Source organism: Pseudophryne corroboree, chromosome 2 (assembly GCF_028390025.1).
Source record: "Pseudophryne corroboree isolate aPseCor3 chromosome 2, aPseCor3.hap2, whole genome shotgun sequence".
Classification (NCBI taxonomy): domain Eukaryota; kingdom Metazoa; phylum Chordata; class Amphibia; order Anura; family Myobatrachidae; genus Pseudophryne; species Pseudophryne corroboree.
Window position 1 is genome coordinate 125,119,475 of NC_086445.1, and position 17,304 is coordinate 125,136,778.

At 48.6% G+C, this 17,304-nt stretch overlaps 1 protein-coding gene across 1 annotated transcript in view; it reads right to left on the minus strand.

Moving 5' to 3' along the window:
• MTMR6 (myotubularin related protein 6) overlaps window positions 1-15,225 on the minus strand; it is a 181,674-nt gene extending 166,449 nt beyond the window's left edge. The window contains exon 1 of the mRNA XM_063951686.1: window positions 15,101-15,225. The gene's annotated coding sequence lies outside the window, so the exon portion shown is untranslated. The remainder of the gene's footprint in view (window positions 1-15,100) is intronic.
• Window positions 15,226-17,304: the final 2,079 nt, after the last annotated feature.

The window sequence follows — 17,304 nt, forward strand, 5'->3', positions numbered from 1 at the left end:
GGAAGTATCAAAGGTATAGAACCTAATAAACGTGTTCACAGAGGACCAGGTAGCCGCCTTGCACAATTGTTCTGCGAATGCGCCACGGTGAGCCGCCCAAGAAGAAAGTGAGTAGAATGGGCATTAATAGCAGCAGGAGCTGGGAGACCAGCCTGCGCATAAGCTTGTGCAATCACCAATCTAATCCATCTGGCCAAGGTTTGCTTATTCGCAGGCCAGCCACATTTGTGAAAACCAAACAAGACAAAAAGGGAGTCTGACCTCCTGATTGAGGCAGTCCTCTCCACATATATATACGGAGAGACCGTACTACAACCAAAGACCGCTCTTTGGAGGACAAATCAAAAGAGAAACCACAATCTCTTGGTTAAAGTGAAAAGATGACACCACCTTAGGTAAATAACCTGCCCCGTTCACAATGAAATATTAGAAAGGGTGGACGACAGGACAATAAGCCTAAGTCCGACACTCTTCTAGCAGAGGCAATAGCCAGTAAAAACAAGACATTGTCCGTGAGCCATAAGGTCCACCGTCTCAAGAGTTTCAAATGGAGACTCTTGCAGGGCATTCAGGACAACCGACAGATCCCATGGAGCCACAGGAGGGACACTGGAAGGCTGAATCCGTAAGACACCCTAAATGAATGTATGAACGTCAGGTATAGGCGAAATTTTTCTCTGACACCATACCGACAAGGCAGATATGTGAACCTTGAGGGAGGCCAGACGAAGGCCTAAGTCCAGGCCTCTTTGCAGAAAAGCCAGAATTCTGGAAGCTGTATGCATCATAATTTTCATCAGCACACCAGGTGAAGTAAGAATTCCAGACCATGTAATAAATCCGAGCTGAAACTGGTTTACGGGCTTTTAACATAGTTTGGATGACCTCCTCAGAGAATCCTTTGACTCTCAGGAGTGATGCTTCAAGAGCCACGCCATCAAAGCCAGCCTGGCCAGGTCCGGAAAAAGATAAGGGCCCTGTACGAGGAGGTCTGGGTGCTGAGAAAGTAGAAGAGGACGCTTTGTCGATAGACCCTACAGGTCTGAGAAGCAATGCTGTCTGGGCCACGCTGGAGCGACTAGAAGTAGAGATCCTCCTTCTTGTTTGAACTTCCGCAGGAACTTGGGTAGGAGTGACACTGGAGGGAACACGTAAGGCAACCAAAAGTTCCATGGATTTGCCAGTGCGTCCACGAATGCTGCTTGAGGATCCCTGGTCCTTGATCCGAAGACCGGAACCTTAGGCTTGTGTCGAGACGCTATCAGGTCTACGTCTGGTAGGCCCCACTTGTCTACTAGGAGTTGAAAGACTTCCTGATGAAGACTCCATGTCCTGGCGACTGAGGAAGTCTGCTTCCCAGTTCAGGCCACACAGAATGAACACTGCCGATATTGTTGGCAGATGGCGTTCCACCCAACGAAGGATTTTTGACACTTCCATCATTGTCATGCGGCTTCGAGTTCCGCCTTCATGGTTTATGTATGCAATCGTGGTGGCGTTGTCTGACCGTACTTAAACAGGACTGTTCTGTACCAGAGGCAGGGCAAGAGACAGTGCATTGAACACTGCCCGCAACTCCAGAATGTTTATTCGGAGGAGTGACTCCTCCTTGGTCCAGCGACCCTGAAAAGACTGTTGCTCCAACACCGCACCCCATCCCCTCAGACAGGCGTCCGTTGTCAGTGACCCAGTCAGGGATTCAGAAGGGATGGCCCCTGCTCAATCAGCGACAGACGAACCTCCTGAGTCAAAGTGATTATGTGAGATCTGATCCGATGAGGTAGGCCGTCCCACTTGGAAAGGATTAACCTCTGCAGAGGGCGAGAATGAAATTGAGCGTTCTCTACCATGTCGAATGCTGACACCATCAGGCCAAGTACTTTCACTCCTGTATTCAGGTGGGAACCCACTACCTTTTGCAGAGCTTGCGCCTTTAACTGATCCGAAGAGATAACCGTGGTGCAAAACCGGCGAGGGGGACGTCTCTTGAAGGAAACTGCGTACCCGTGAGAGACAACTTCCCGCACCCATGCGTCTGAAGTGGTCTTTAACCAGACCTGGGTGAAATGCAGAAGTCGGCCTCACACCCTGGAGTCCCCCAGGGGGAGGCCCACCCCGTCATGCGGCAGGCTTGTCTTGTTTAGGAGCAGGCTGACGGGCCGCCCAGGACTGCTTTGCCTTGGGCTTAGTGGTTTTGAGAGCACGAGATTGTCTCGGGTATGCCTGACCTTTTGCTTTCCCTTGAGGATGAAAGGAACGAAAAGCAGTACCTTTAGCCTTCTGTGGAGAAGGATTAGTATTTGGGAGAAAGGCAGTCTTAGCAGACGCCAATTCAGACACAATTTTATTTAAGTTTTCCCCAAACAAAATGTCCCCCTTAAAGGGGAGTATCTCCAAGGTCTTTTTGGAGTCTAGGTCCACCTTCCATGACCTCAACCGCTGAATACGGTGAGCCAGAACAGACGTAGTCGACGCCTTGGCTGCCAACACACCCGCCTCAGAGGACACCTCTTGAATGTAATAGGCAGCGGTGGTAATGTGAGACAGGTACTGTCTGGAATTGTCAGATATATCCTCGGGCACCTCTTCCTCTAATGCCTGAACCCATGCTTCAATTCCTTTTGCAGCCCAAGAGGCCGCAATAGTGGGTCTATGTACACCACCTGTAAGGAAGTAAATAAAATTCAGGCATCCCTCCACACGCTTGACGGTTCCTTCAGTGAATTGACAGTGGTGACAGGCAGAGTGGATGACACCACTAGGCGGGTGACATGAGATTCCACAAGTGGTGAATTTTCCTACTTGTTACATAACTCTGCAGGAAGGGGATAGCGAGCCAAGGCCCGTTTAGACAGAGGGAATTTCTTCCCTGGATTAGACCAGGGTTCCTACCTGATGTCCACCAAATGGTCAGAATGGGGTAATAGATTTTTAACCACCTTCTGCCGTTTGAACATATTAGTTTTCTTAGCCACAGTAGTGGAATCCTCATCATCAGTGATTTGAAGGATTTGCTTAATAGCAACCACAAGGGCAGGGACATCAAATTGCAATGGAGAATCTATTTCGGATTCAGTGTCTAACAGGACAGTATGCTCCCCCTCCTCTTCAGATGAAACATCTGAGAGATTAGTGGATTGCGAGGAGGAAGCAGCTCGCTTCGATGACCCAGAGACACGAGAGTGACCTGGAGTAGATTTTTGCCTGACCAAGGAATGAGTTAATTGCTGCAACTGGTTAGACAAATTTTCCACCCAAGGCGGATTAACCATAGGGACAATTTGTGGCTGTAATTGCACAGGTGGTCCCATAGGGTGCATAAGGCGTTCCACCAGAGCACCCAGTAGGTTTGTGAACGCAGCCCAGGGAGGCTCCTGATTGGTTACAGGAGCTGCAGACTGACTGGGAGATGTATGACACATAGTACACAGACCATCATACACAGCTTCCCCCTCTGGTAAATCTTTGGCGCATGCTCTGCATGATGCAGGAGCGTCCACAGACTTACGGCCCTTCTTGTCAGACATTGTACACAAATGCAACAAGAGTGCGATTTAGTATGATAAAGCCAGACAGAGTACAATACCTACGATTAAAACTGTTAGTATGTGACTGTAGACACAGTACACAACACCAGCGATTAAATCCGGTATTATGTGACTGAGTACACAGTAGAATACACGTAATGGGTAAATACTGTGACGCACTACATATATGACCCTGACGCACCATGGGGGTAATTCAGAGCTAAATTTAGCACATCTACGATCAGTTACTCTGACATGCAGGGAGATGCCTAACACAGGGCTAGTCCGCCCCGCATGTCAGGACCTACCCCCCACCCCACAGTGGTGATGCTTTTGTACCTGGTGAGTAGCTTCCTGCCAGTGCAACTCCTGCGCTCTGGCAGGAAGCTACTGGCCGCGTCCCAGGTTGCAGCGGCTGCGTGTGACATCATAAAGCCGCTGCAGCCCACCCCTCCAATGGTCCAGACATGCCTCCGTTGTCCGGACCGTGCCCTGCCAATGGCGTTCTAATGCCATTGGCATGCCTCCTCCTGTCCCGTGACCGCCTCTGCCTGTCAATCAGGGAGAGGTGATCGCAACCCAGAGATGCTCATAGCAGCTCACTGGGCTCCCGGGGTGCGCGTGCGCACTCAACAAAAAGATTCAGACTGCGATTGCTGCCGCTGCAGCCATCCAGTCTGAATTAGCCCCCTAGTCCCTTAGGGTACAGAATATAGTGATAGGTATATCTGGAAAACACTGAAAAGTGAAACCACACAGCAGATACAGGCACACACAGTCAATAAAACTGCACTGGACTAGTATATGTACAAGTATATATATATAACACAGCACGGTCCTAGACCGGAGGTATATATCAGAATACTCGTACAATATATCCTGTAATAGGTACACTTTTTCTTAACTAACGCTGTCTGTATAAAGACATGTAGAATACTCAAGTGTTTGTAAAGACACAGTGCTGTATACAGGCGGCTTTACAAGGGAGACCGTGCCCTGCAGTCTCAGAGACCATCCGCAACTATGCTTAGAAAATGGCGCTCAGCGTCTCAGTCAGAGTGTGGGAGAGTGTGAGGCAGCTCTAGGGCGGGAAAATCTGCAGTAGATGTCGCCCTGGGTGGGGGGAGAGGTTAAAAGTCAAGCGCCAGCTCCCCTATGCTGGACTTCCACCCCAGGTACTAGTGAGCCTTATTAAATGGGGCGTTAGTACACCCGACCTGTGCTCTATTGCCCTGGTGGTCAAGTGGGGTACCTGCTCGGTGACAGTGTCCACGCCAGCGCCGCAACCCATCTCCCTAGGTCTCGGACAGTGGCCCTCATTCCGAGTTGATCGCTCGCTAGCTGCTTTTAGCAGCAGTACACACGCTAGGCCGCCGCCCTCTGGGAGTGTATCTTAGCTTAGCAGAATTGCTAACGAAAGGTTAGCAGTTCTGCTATTAAATATTTCCCTGCAGTTTCTGAGTAGCTCCAGACCTACTCCTAGATTGCGATCACTGCAGACTGTTTGGTTCCTGGTTTGACGTCACATACACGCCCTGCGTTCGGCCAGCCACTCCCCCGTTTCCCCAGACACGCCTGCGTTTTTTCCTGACACGCTTGCATTTTTTAGCACACTCCCGGAAAACGGCAAGTTACCACCCAGAAACACCCACTTCCTGTCAATCACTCACCGATCAGCAGAGCGACTGAAAAGCATCGCTCTGCCCTGTGCAAAATTACATAGTTTTGTGTGAAAATACTTAGCGCGTGCGCCCTGCGGCCCATACGCCAGCGCAGAATCGCCCATTTTTAGCCTGATTGCTATTCTGCTAAAAACGGCAGCGAGCGATCAACTCGGAATGACCACCAGTACGCAATTTAATGGCAGGTCCCGCCTGGGGGACCCTCTTACCTTCTCCCCCCGTAGCAGCCACATGAAGCTGGAGAGCGCCTAAAGCCGGAGCGACTCCGCCACAAGTACCCAGGAACAGGCCGCAGGAGTATGCGACGCCGCTTGGGAGGTGATGGAGCCGCAGTGCTGAATGTCACACAGACATACAGCGCTGACAGTTTTAAAGAAATTTTCCGTCAGAAAAAGCTTTTTCAGGGCTGCCCAGTGCAGCCCACCTGTTAAGTGACCTGCTGATACAGGCACCATCTCGAAACTGAGCTCTCAGTGCCTGGAAGCTGGGTTATAGAGGAGGCCCCAATGCATCCTGGGACAGCCTAAAGCTTTAGCCTGTTGGTGTCTCTGGATCAAGATCCACTCTACCCTCCGACTGTTTCCCTCCGTCAGGACCATGGGGATTAGCGGCTCCGCAGGAGACAGGGCACAAAAATAAAGCTTTAGGATCAGGTGGTGTGCACTGGCTCCTCCCCCTATGACCCTCCTCCAAGCCTCAGTTAGGATACTGTGCCCGGACGAGCGTACACAATAAGGAAGGATTTTGAATCCCGGGTAAGACTCATACCAGCCACACCAATCACACCGTACAACTTGTGATCTGAACCCAGTTAACAGTATGACAAACGTAGGAGCCTCTGAACAGATGGCTCACAACAATAACAACCCGATTTTTTTGTAACAATAACTATGTACAAGTATTGCAGACAATCCGCACTTGGGATGGGCGCCCAGCATCCACTACGGACTACGAGAAATAGATTTATCGGTAAGTAAAATCTTATTTTCTCTGACGTCCTAGTGGATGCTGGGGACTCCGTCAGGACCATGGGGATTATACCAAAGCTCCCAAACGGGCGGGAGAGTGCGGATGACTCTGCAGCACCGAATGAGAGAACTCCAGGTCCTCTTTAGCCAGGGTATCAAATTTGTAGAATTTTACAAACGTGTTCTCCCCCGACCACGTAGCTGCTCGGCAGAGTTATAATGCCGAGACCCCTCGGGCAGCCGCCCAGGATGAGCCCACCTTCCTTGTGGAATGGGCCTTGACAGATTTAGGCTGTGGCAGGCCTGCCACAGAATGTGCAAGTTGAATTGTGCTACAAATCCAACGAGCAATCGTCTGCTTAGAAGCAGGAGCACCCAACTTGTTGGGTGCATACAGTATAAACAGCGAGTCAGATTTTCTGACTCCAGCCGTCCTTGAAATATATATTTTCAATGCCCTGACAACGTCCAGCAACTTGGAATCCTCCAAATCGCTAGTAGCCGCAGGCACCACAATAGGCTGGTTCAGGTGAAACGCTGACACCACCTTAGGCAGAAACTGAGGACGCGTCCGCAGTTCTGCCCTGTCCGAATGGAAAATCAGATATGGGCTTTTATACGATAAAGCCGCCAATTCTGACACTCTCCTGGCTGAAGCCAGGGCCAGTAGCATGGTTACTTTCCATGTAAGATATTTCAAATCCACCGATTTGAGTGGCTCAAACCAATGGGATTTGAGAAAATCCAAAACTACATTAAGGTCCCACGGAGCCACTGGGGGCACAACCGGGGGCTGTATATGTAGTACTCCTTTTACAAAAGTCTGGACTTCAGGAACTGAAGCCAATTCTTTCTGGAAGAAAATCGACAGGGCCGAAATTTGAACCTTAATGGACCCCAATTTGAGGCCCATAGACAATCCTGTTTGCAGGAAATGTAGGAATCGACCCAATTGAAATTCCTCCGTGGGGGCCTTCCTGGCCTCACACCACGCAACATATTTTCTCCAAATGCGGTGATAATGTTGTGCAGTCACCTCCTTCCTGGCTTTTACCAGTGTAGGAATGACCTCTTCCGGAATGCCTTTTTCCCTTAGAATTCGGCGTTCAACCGCCATGCCGTCAAACGCAGCCGCGGTAAGTCTTGGAATAGACACGGTCCCTGCTGAAGCAGGTCTCGTCTTAGAGGTAGAGGCCACGGATCTTCCGTGAGCATCTCCTGAAGTTCCGGGTACCAAGTTCTTCTTGGCCAATCCGGAGCCACGAGTATCGTTCTTACTCCCCTTTGCCGTATAATTCTCAGTACTTTTGGTATGAGAGGCAGAGGAGGAAACACATACACTGACTGGAACACCCACGGTGTTACCAGAGCGTCCACAGCTATTGCCTGAGGGTCTCTTGACCTGGCGCAATACCTGTCCAGTTTTTTGTTGAGGCGAGACGCCATCATATCCACCTTTGGTTTTTCCCAACGGTTCACAATCATGTGGAAGACTTCTGGATGAAGTCCCCACTCTCCCGGGTGTAGATCGTGTCTGCTGAGGAAGTCTGCTTCCCAGTTGTCCACTCCCGGAATGAACACTGCTGACAGTGCTATCACATGATCTTCCGCCCAGCGAAGAATCCTTGCAGCTTCTGCCATTGCTCTCCTGCTTCTTGTGCCGCCCTGTCTGTTTACGTGGGCGACTGCCGTGATGTTGTCCGACTGGATCAACACCGGCTGACCCTGAAGCAGGGGTTTTGCCAGGCTTAGAGCATTGTAAATCGCTCTTAGCTCCAGTATATTTATGTGAAGAGACATCTCCAGGCTTGACCATACTCCCTGGAAGTTTCTTCCCTGTGTGACCGCTCCCCAGCCTCTCAGACTGGCATCCGTGGTCACCAGGACCCAGTCCTGTATGCCGAATCTGCGGCCCTCTAACAGATGAGCACTCTGCAACCACCACAGAAGAGACACCCTTGTCCGTGGCGATAAGGTTATCCGCTGATGCATCTGCAGATGCGATCCGGACCATTTGTCCAGCAGATCCCACTGAAAAGTTCGTGCGTGGAATCTGCCGAATGGAATCGCTTCGTAAGAAGCCACCATCTTTCCCAGGACTCTTGTGCATTGATGCACAGACACTTTCCCTGGTTTTAGGAGGTTCCTGACAAGTTCGGATAACTCCCTGGCTTTCTCCTCCGGAAGAAACACCTTTTTCTGAACCGTGTCCAGAATCATTCCCAGGAACAGCAGACGTGTCGTCGGGGTCAATTGAGATTTTGGAAAATTCAGAATCCACCCGTGCTGTTGCAGCACTACTTGGGTTAGTGCTACTACGTCCCCCAGCTGTTCCCTGGACCTTGCCCTTATCAGGAGATCGTCCAAGTAAGGGATAATTAATACGCCTTTTCTTCGCAGAAGAAACATCATTTCGGCCATTACCTTGGTAAAGACCCGAGGTGCCGTGGACAATCCAAACGGCAGCGTCTGAAACTGATAATGACAGTTTTGCACCACGAACCTGAGGTACCCTTGATGTGAAGGGCAAATTTGGACATGCAGGTAAGCATCCTTGATGTCCAGGGACACCATAAAGTCCCCTTCTTCCAGATTCGCTATCACTGCTCTGAGTGACTCCATCTTGAACTTGAATTTTTGTATGAACAGGTTCAAAGATTTCAGATTTAGAATAGGTCTTACCGAGCCGTCCGGCTTCGGTACCACAAATAGTGTGGAATAATACCCTTTTCCCTGTTGTAGGAGGGGTACCTTGACTATCACCTGCTGAGAATACAGCTTGTGAATGGCTTCCAATACCGTCGCCCTGTCTGAGGGAGACGTTGGCAGAGCAGACTTTAGGAACCGGCGAGGGGGAGACTTCTCGAATTCCAACCTGTAACCCTGAGATACTATCTGCAGGATCCAGGGGTCCACCTGTGAGTGAGCCCACTGTGCGCTGAAATTCTTGAGTCGACCCCCCACCGCCCCTGAGTCCGCTTGTAAAGCCCCAACGTCATGCTGAGGGCTTTGCAGAAGCCGGGGGGGGCTTCTGCTCCTGGGAAGAAGCTGCTTGGTGCACTCTCTTACCCTTTCCTTTGCCTCGGGGCAAATATGACTGTCCTTTCGCCCGCTTGTTCCTATAGGAACGAAAGGACTGCGGCTGAAAAGACGGTGTCTTTTTCTGTTGGGAGGGGACCTGAGGTAAAAAGGTGGATTTCCCGGCTGTTGCCGTGGCCACCAAATCCGATAGACCGACCCCAAATAATTCCTCCCCCTTATACGGCAATACTTCCATATGCCGTTTGGAATCCGCATCACCTGACCATTGTCGCGTCCATAAACTTCTTCTGGCAGATATGGACATCGCACTTACTCTCGATGCCAGAGTGCAAATATCCCTCTGAGCATCTCGCATATAAAGAAAAGCATCCTTTAACTGCTCTAAAGTCAATAAAATACTGTCCCTATCTAGGGTATCAATATTTTCAGTCAGGGAATCCGACCAAACCACCCCAGCACTGCACATCCATGCAGAGGCGATGGCTGGTCGCAGTATAACACCAGTATGAGTGTATATACTTTTCAGGGTAGTTTCCAGCCTCCTATCCGCTGGATCCTTGAGGGCGGCCGTTTCAGGAGACGGTAACGCCACTTGTTTTGATAAGCGTGTGAGCGCCTTATCCACCCTAGGGGGTGTTTCCCAGCGCGCCCTAACCTCTGGCGGGAAAGGATATAATGCCAATAACTTCTTTGAAATTAGCAGTTTTCTATCGGGGTTAACCCACGCTTCATCACACACTTCATTCAATTCGTCTGATTCAGGAAAAACTACAGGTAGTTTTTTCAGACCCCACATAATACCCCTTTTTGTGGTACATGCAGTATCAGAGATATGCAAAGCCTCCTTCATTGCCGTGATCATATAACGTGTGGCCCTACTGGAAAATACGTTTGTTTCTTCACCGTCGACACTAGATTCGGTGTCCGTGTCTGGGTCTGTGTCGACCGACTGAGGTAAAGGGCGTTTTACAGCCCCTGACGGTGTCTGAGACGCCTGTACAGGTACTAACTGGTTTGCCGGCCGTCTCATGTCGTCAACTGATTTTTGTAATGTGCTGACATTATCACGTAATTCCATAAACAAAGCCATCCATTCCGGTGTCGACTCCCTAGGGGGTGACATCACCATTACCGGCAATTGCTCCGCCTCCACACCAACATCGTCCTCATACATGTCGACACACACGTACCGACACACAGCAGACACACAGGGAATGCTCTTATCGAAGACAGGACCCCACTAGCCCTTTGGGGAGACAGAGGGAGAGTTTGCCAGCACACACCCAAGCGCTATAAATATATAGGAACAACCCTATAGAAGTGTTGTCTCCCTTATAGCAGCTTAATATATCAAAAAACGCCAAAAAAGTGCCCCCCCCTCTCTGTTTTACCCTGTTTCTGTAGTGCAGTGCAGGGGAGAGTCCTGGGAGCCTTCCTCGCAGCGGAGCTGAGCAGTAAAATGGCGCTGTGTGCTGAGGAGATAGGCCCCGCCCCCTATTTCGGCGGGCTCTTCTCCGGTGTTTGTGAGACCTGGCAGGGGTTAAATACATCCATATAGCCCCAGGGGCTATATGTGATGTATTTTTTAGCCAGAACAAGGTATTCTCATTGCTGCCCAGGGCGCCCCCCGCAGCGCCCTGCACCCTCCGTGACCGCTGGTGTGAAGTGTGTGACAACAATGGCGCACAGCTGCAGTGCTGTGCGCTACCTCATGAAGACTGAAAAGTCTTCTGCCGCCGGTTTCTGGACCTCTTCACTTTTCGGCATCTGCAAGGGGGTCGGCGGCGCGGCTCCGGGACCGGACTCCATGGCTGGGCCTGTGTTCGATCCCTCTGGAGCAAATGGTGTCCAGTAGCCTAAGAAGCCAATCCATCCTGCACGCAGGTGAGTTCACTTCTTCTCCCCTAAGTCCCTCGTTGCAGTGAGCCTGTTGCCAGCAGGACTCACTGTAAAATAAAAAACCTAAAAACTTTTTCTAAGCAGCTCTTTAGGAGAGCCACCTAGATTGCACCCTGCTCGGACGGGCACAAAAACCTAACTGAGGCTTGGAGGAGGGTCATAGGGGGAGGAGCCAGTGCACACCACCTGATCCTAAAGCTTTATTTTTGTGCCCTGTCTCCTGCGGAGCCGCTAATCCCCATGGTCCTGACGGAGTCCCCAGCATCCACTAGGACGTCAGAGAAATAACCATGAATACTATCACCATTATTAACATAAATAGTATACTATAAACAGGTGGGGTCAGCAATGGGACCTGAGTGGCCGTCAGCTCCTGTACCCTCATAGGTTTCTATGGGGGCTGCTTTTTGGCAAATCTACCAATCTTAAAAAAATAAAGTCACTGTTGCCTAGGACTACATTCCACAATAGTTGCCAGCAGAGGGATAACCAGGATACCTCCCTTTTACTCTCCATCTGCCAGGCTCATGAAGAAGTGAAGTTATTGCATTAGCGACCACTTCACTTCTAACACAAAGCAGGGACATGCTCCGATATGTCTCTGCAGGTGCTTAATACATTTGGGCGAACTTCAATTTCATATTGCCGAGATAATAAATAATTTTTGGGTATAAATATGCCTCCTTGGTGAGAGAGTGTAGTCTGGTGGATGGGGGCACCTCAAGGTGAATATTAGAATGAAGCATGAGAAGAAGTTACAGGGGTGAAGGTAAAGCAGCGTTGGTAGGAGCAGGGAGTGATTGAGTGTGGACAGATATGTGAATACATACAGTGCAACCGGAAAGTATTAACAGCGCTTCACTTTTTCCACATTTTGTTATGTTACAGCCTTATTCCAAAATGGAATAAATTAATTTTTTCCCTCAAAACTCCACAAAGAATACCCCATAATGACAACATGAAAAAACTTTTTTGTGTGATTTTTGCAAATTAATAAAAAATAAAAAACTAAGAAATCACATGTACATAAGATTTCACAGCCTTTGCCATGAAGCTCAAAATTGAGCTCAGGTGCATCCTGTTTCCACTGATCATCCTTGAGATGTTCCTACAGCTTAATTGGAGTCCACCTGTGGTAAATTCAGTTGATTGGACATGATTTGGAAAGGCACACACCTGTCTATATAAGGTCCCACACTTGACAGTGCATGTCTGAGCACAAACCAAGCATGAAGTCAAAAAAATTGTCTGTAGACCTCCGAGATTGTCTCGAGGCACAAATCTGGAGAAGGGTACAGAAAAACATCTGCTGCTTTGAAGGTCCCAATGAGCACAGTGGCCTCCATCATCCATAAATAGAAGAAGTTCGGAACCACCAGGAGTCTTCCTAGAGCTGGCCGGGCGTCTAAACTGAGCGATTGGGGGAGAAGGGCCCTAGTCAGGGAGGTGACCAAGAACCCGATGGTCACTCTGTCAGAGCTGCAACATTCCTCTGTGGAAAGAGAACCTTCCAGAAGGACAACCATCTCTGCCGCAATCCACCAATCAGGCCTGTATGGTAAAGTGGTCAGACGGAAGCCACTCCTTAGTAAAAAGCACATGGCATCCCTCCTGGAGTTTGCCAAAATGCACCTGAAGGACTCTCAGACCATGCGAAACAAAATTTGCTGGTCTGAGAAGACAAAGATTGAACTCTTTGGCGTGAATGCCAGGTGTCATGTTTGGAGGAAACCAGGCACCACTCATCACCAGGCCAATACCATCCCTACAGTGAAGCATGATAGTGGCAGAATCATGCTCTGGGGATGGTTTTCAGCGACAGGAAATGGGAAACTAGTCAGGATAGAGGGAAAGGTGAATGCAGCAATGTACAGAGACATCCTGGATGAAAACCTGCTCCAGAGCGCTCTTGACCTCAGACTGGGGCGACGGTTCATCTATCAGCAGGACAATGACCCTAAGCACACAGCCAAGATATCAAAGGAGTGGCTTCAACTCTGTGAATGTCTTTGAGTGGACCAGCCAGAACTCAGACTTGAATCCGACTGAACATCTCTGGAGAGATCTGAAAATGGCTATGCACCAACGCTTCCCATCCAACCTAATGGAGCTTGAGAGGTGCTGCAAAGAGGAATGGGCGAAACTGCCCAAAGATAGGTGTGCCAAGCTTGTGGCATCATATTCAAAAATACTTGAGGCTGTAATTGCTGCCAAAGGTGCATCAACAAAGTATTACGCAAAGGCTGTGAATACTTATGTACATGTGATTTCTTAGTTTTTTATTTTTAATTAATTTGCAAAAATCTTAAAAAATTTTTTTTTCACATTGTCATTATGGGGTATTCTTTGTGGAATTTTGAGGGAAAAAATTAATTTATTCCATTTTGGAATAAGGCTGTAACCTAACAAAATGTGGAAAAAGTGAACCGCTGTGAATACTTTCTGGATGCATTGTATGTTGGGAAGGGAGGAGTGGTAAGGCTTTGTAAGGGAAGGTGAGCGCTTTATGCTGAGGGTAATTGGAGCCAATGAAGCAGTTGGCAGGTGCCATACAGTGGGAGAGGAAACTGGGATAAGCAGCTGCGTTAAGAATAGATAGAAGTGGGATGAGGAGGGAAAGAGGGATGCAGAAAGTAACAGTAGTCTTAGCGGAAATTAGACCATTAATGAGAGCTTTGGGGCATTATTCAGAGCTGCACACAATACCGATGTCACGTAGTTCAGCGGTTATTTGCAACTGGGCATGTGCAAAACATTCTGAAAGCCCTGAGTGTACCCACAAAGATGCTATTGCGATCGAGACAGACGGTATCAGAAATAGTGCGGCAGTGTGGTGGGCATTCCTGGCTGGTGACAGAGGTGGCTAGAGGTGAATGAACAAAAAAGTCTGTCTCATAGGTGTTTTTTTTGGGAATGTCAGTGAAAGTGGCTGCATTCCCAAACATACAGCCGCAGAGGCCATAGTCAGATGGAGAACTGCCATAGGACTGATGCACCAATGGTGGGATGTACAAATCACTAGCTGTATTACAGGACAGAGATGCTGTAAATGGGCATCTAAGCCCATGCACACTTAGACACAGGCTACTACAGCAGGGGAAGGCAGATACTAGCATTTCCAAATTATCAGAGCTAGGGATGGCCATCAACCATCAATGATTTTGAAATCATTGATGGTCTATAATCAATGTTGAATACTTTTACCATTGATGGTGGAGAACCAGATGGATTACCTCCATCGATAGTTCAGATCTACCGAGTAAATGCAAGAGCAAGGATAACATACAGTTGAGCCAGAGGCTCTGGCAGTCAGGAGTTGGGATCAAAAGTCTGTGAGATCCAAAAAGACCAGTAGGATGGATGGGTATCAGATCACTGGCCCTAATGAGCGGTGACAGCTCTTGGTGATCACACTGTAATAGTATATATGGTGGGTGATATTGTTGGTGGGGCACACAGGTGAGACAGTGGATAATGAACGGAGGGGGCATGAAAGCAGTTTTTTGGGAACATAGCTCTGCCTAGAAGACCATCAGCTCCATCAAACTGATCACCTTCTCTCAGATAACCCTTTCACACCTCCGCAAAAACTCAGGTTGTCCCTGGTCGTGGCTCTATGTGAAAGGGTTAACCCAAGTACAGTGACCCGGAAATCCAATCCGGTTTACAAGACAGTGCGAACAGGTAACCCGGGTTGTCCGACACGGGCCCCATTCAGGACTAGCCCCGGTCATCTCCCGAGTCCAGCCTTCGGTGTAAATGGGTTTGAAGCTGCTGTGACACAGCTTGAAACCCATGTTCAGTGACCTGGGACTTTGGTCTGAAATGGGTATAACATGACCACATCTTTCATTGATTGGTACCCCTGCCCACCAACATTTCCCTCAGAATGCCATCTGCCCCACATGACCCCAGAGTCCCCATGACATTGTACCACTGTAAGAGGCACAGGGTTGGGGCCGTGCAAAAATAACTCACTTACCAAGCTTACACACCTCACGCCTTCTGTCCTCCACCTTCAGTCCGTCGAGGCAACTCCAACGATGCTGGAACACGCCCCCGACACGGGCACGGACTTCCTGGGGTGCCCTGAAAAGGATAGGGGTGTCAAAGTCAGAAAAATATCTCTATGCACACTACCATATGTGCACCTCACACAGGTCCGTGCTGCGCATGCGTGCGCTCTCCCGTACGTGCGCATACTCACAGTCGCGGGCACCCGCAGGCGCACGGTATGCGTATTTACGGTAGAGTTTATGTGATCGTAGCGTGCGACTCAATCGTTACATATTTTCACTATATAATGTATTTTGTAGATCATGGTCCCTTTGATAGATTCTGAAAGTTTAGTTAACATAGCATGTTCCTGAACAGAGAGATCCCTCTTTGTATTGTACGAAGGGTCTAACAGGGGTCATACAGTGGTGTTTGGTACCCATCGGAAGAGTATTTAAATAGCAATATTCCGGTGTTGGTTTGGAGCGGATTAATCGCTCGTGCGAATAGTTATGGACATAAGAAGTTTATGTCCATTTACTATTATTTGTTCTTATTTAGTCATGCGGCGGGAAACTCAGTGTCCCACCCACCTGAACAGTTGGAAGCAGTCACAGCCCACCTGTATGAATCAACCTATGACCTTTTGTTATAATGCGAAGCCGAATTCCTGTGTCCAATGAACAATGAGATTGTAGGGACCATTGAATTGCATTGTGTGTGGGGCATAAATAGGCAGGCCGATCACATCCAGCTCTCACTCTTCAACGGTTATCATTGCTGAAAATCGGGAGCTGGATGTCCAGAGGCGCATGCGATCGTTTCCTTTGTGCGTAAGTGTTTCTCCGCAACTATATTGATCTTCTTGTTATTGTGGGCCAATTTCTCTCTCTCTCTCTTCCTCTTTCTCTCTTATTTTCTCTTAAATAGTAATTGTATTGTATTTCCTGTGTAGTTATCTGGTTAGGTAGTCTATGTTATATTGTAGTGTATGATTTGTATTTGTATTAATTCTTTTGCAAAGTATATCATTCAAAATATATACATATTAGGCGTTGGACCCTAAGCCCAGGTATCTGTGTATTTCTTATAGTGTTAAGTATTCTCAGAGCGTCGGTGACGCTCGAACAGCTTTAAAGGTAATAAGGTTATTCTGTGTTGCATTTACACTCTATCATTACACTAAGGTTTTACTGCATAATACACCGTTTATGGTTTAGATTTAAAGGTTTAACATTGTGAGCGTCAGTGCCGCTCGTGATCTCCTCGTGGTCTCGAACGTCCGCTACGCTGATAGCGTAGCATTACGGTAGTCGCTCACCCATAAGTGTGCCCGATACCAACAGCGTATTCTCGTGAGCGTCTGTATCGCTCGAGCAGCCCGCTCCCGATACAGCGTCCGCTACGCTATAGCGAATCATTACGTTAGTCGGCAGCCAATAGCGTGCCTGCCTGTAATCTCTTGGCTGTGAGCGAACGTGACGCTTGAGCGTCTCGACTACGGCTAAGCGATTGTTACGCAAAGTGCGCACCCTTACGGTACTCCATACATAAATAGCGTACAGTGTTCTTAGACCTCATAAAGGGTTTTATATACGATAAATATTTAGCTTTATCAATTGGCGGCTCGCCCGTCCTTCACATATCTGCACTAGGTAATTTCAGCAGACATTATCCAGCAGCAAAGAGCGGGTGATCATATTCCTCGTAGTGCTGTTTGGATAAGCGTCTGCTTCTCTTAGTAAAGGGTGCTGAAGGAATCCGGGAACCGGAGGTAAGAACAAAATGATAGTGTCTTTTTAAAACTGTTTATTTCTGTCTTGCGTACACACGCACGCATATCTGCATTTCTTTTCATTCGTGTATTTTCGTATATCACTCCCCTGTTTGCCAGTTTTATAGTTGATAAACGTGCTAAGAGAGATTTGCCGCTATTTCATAGTTTAAGAGTAAAGGTAATATAGTTAAAGTATAGACAAACACACAGCTGTGCCTGAGAGACAAGGCGAAGTCAGTGTGGTGCGTGGTAGATGATAAAGGATCATCTACATTGATAAACGTATAAATTGTGTTACGGTGGATCTTTGCTTTGCGTACACGTGTCTCTAACAAAGGACTGAGACTTGCGTACGCAATCCAAGGGCCGACGCACGCAGCGTATATTACGCAACGGAGCGTACGGGTACGCCC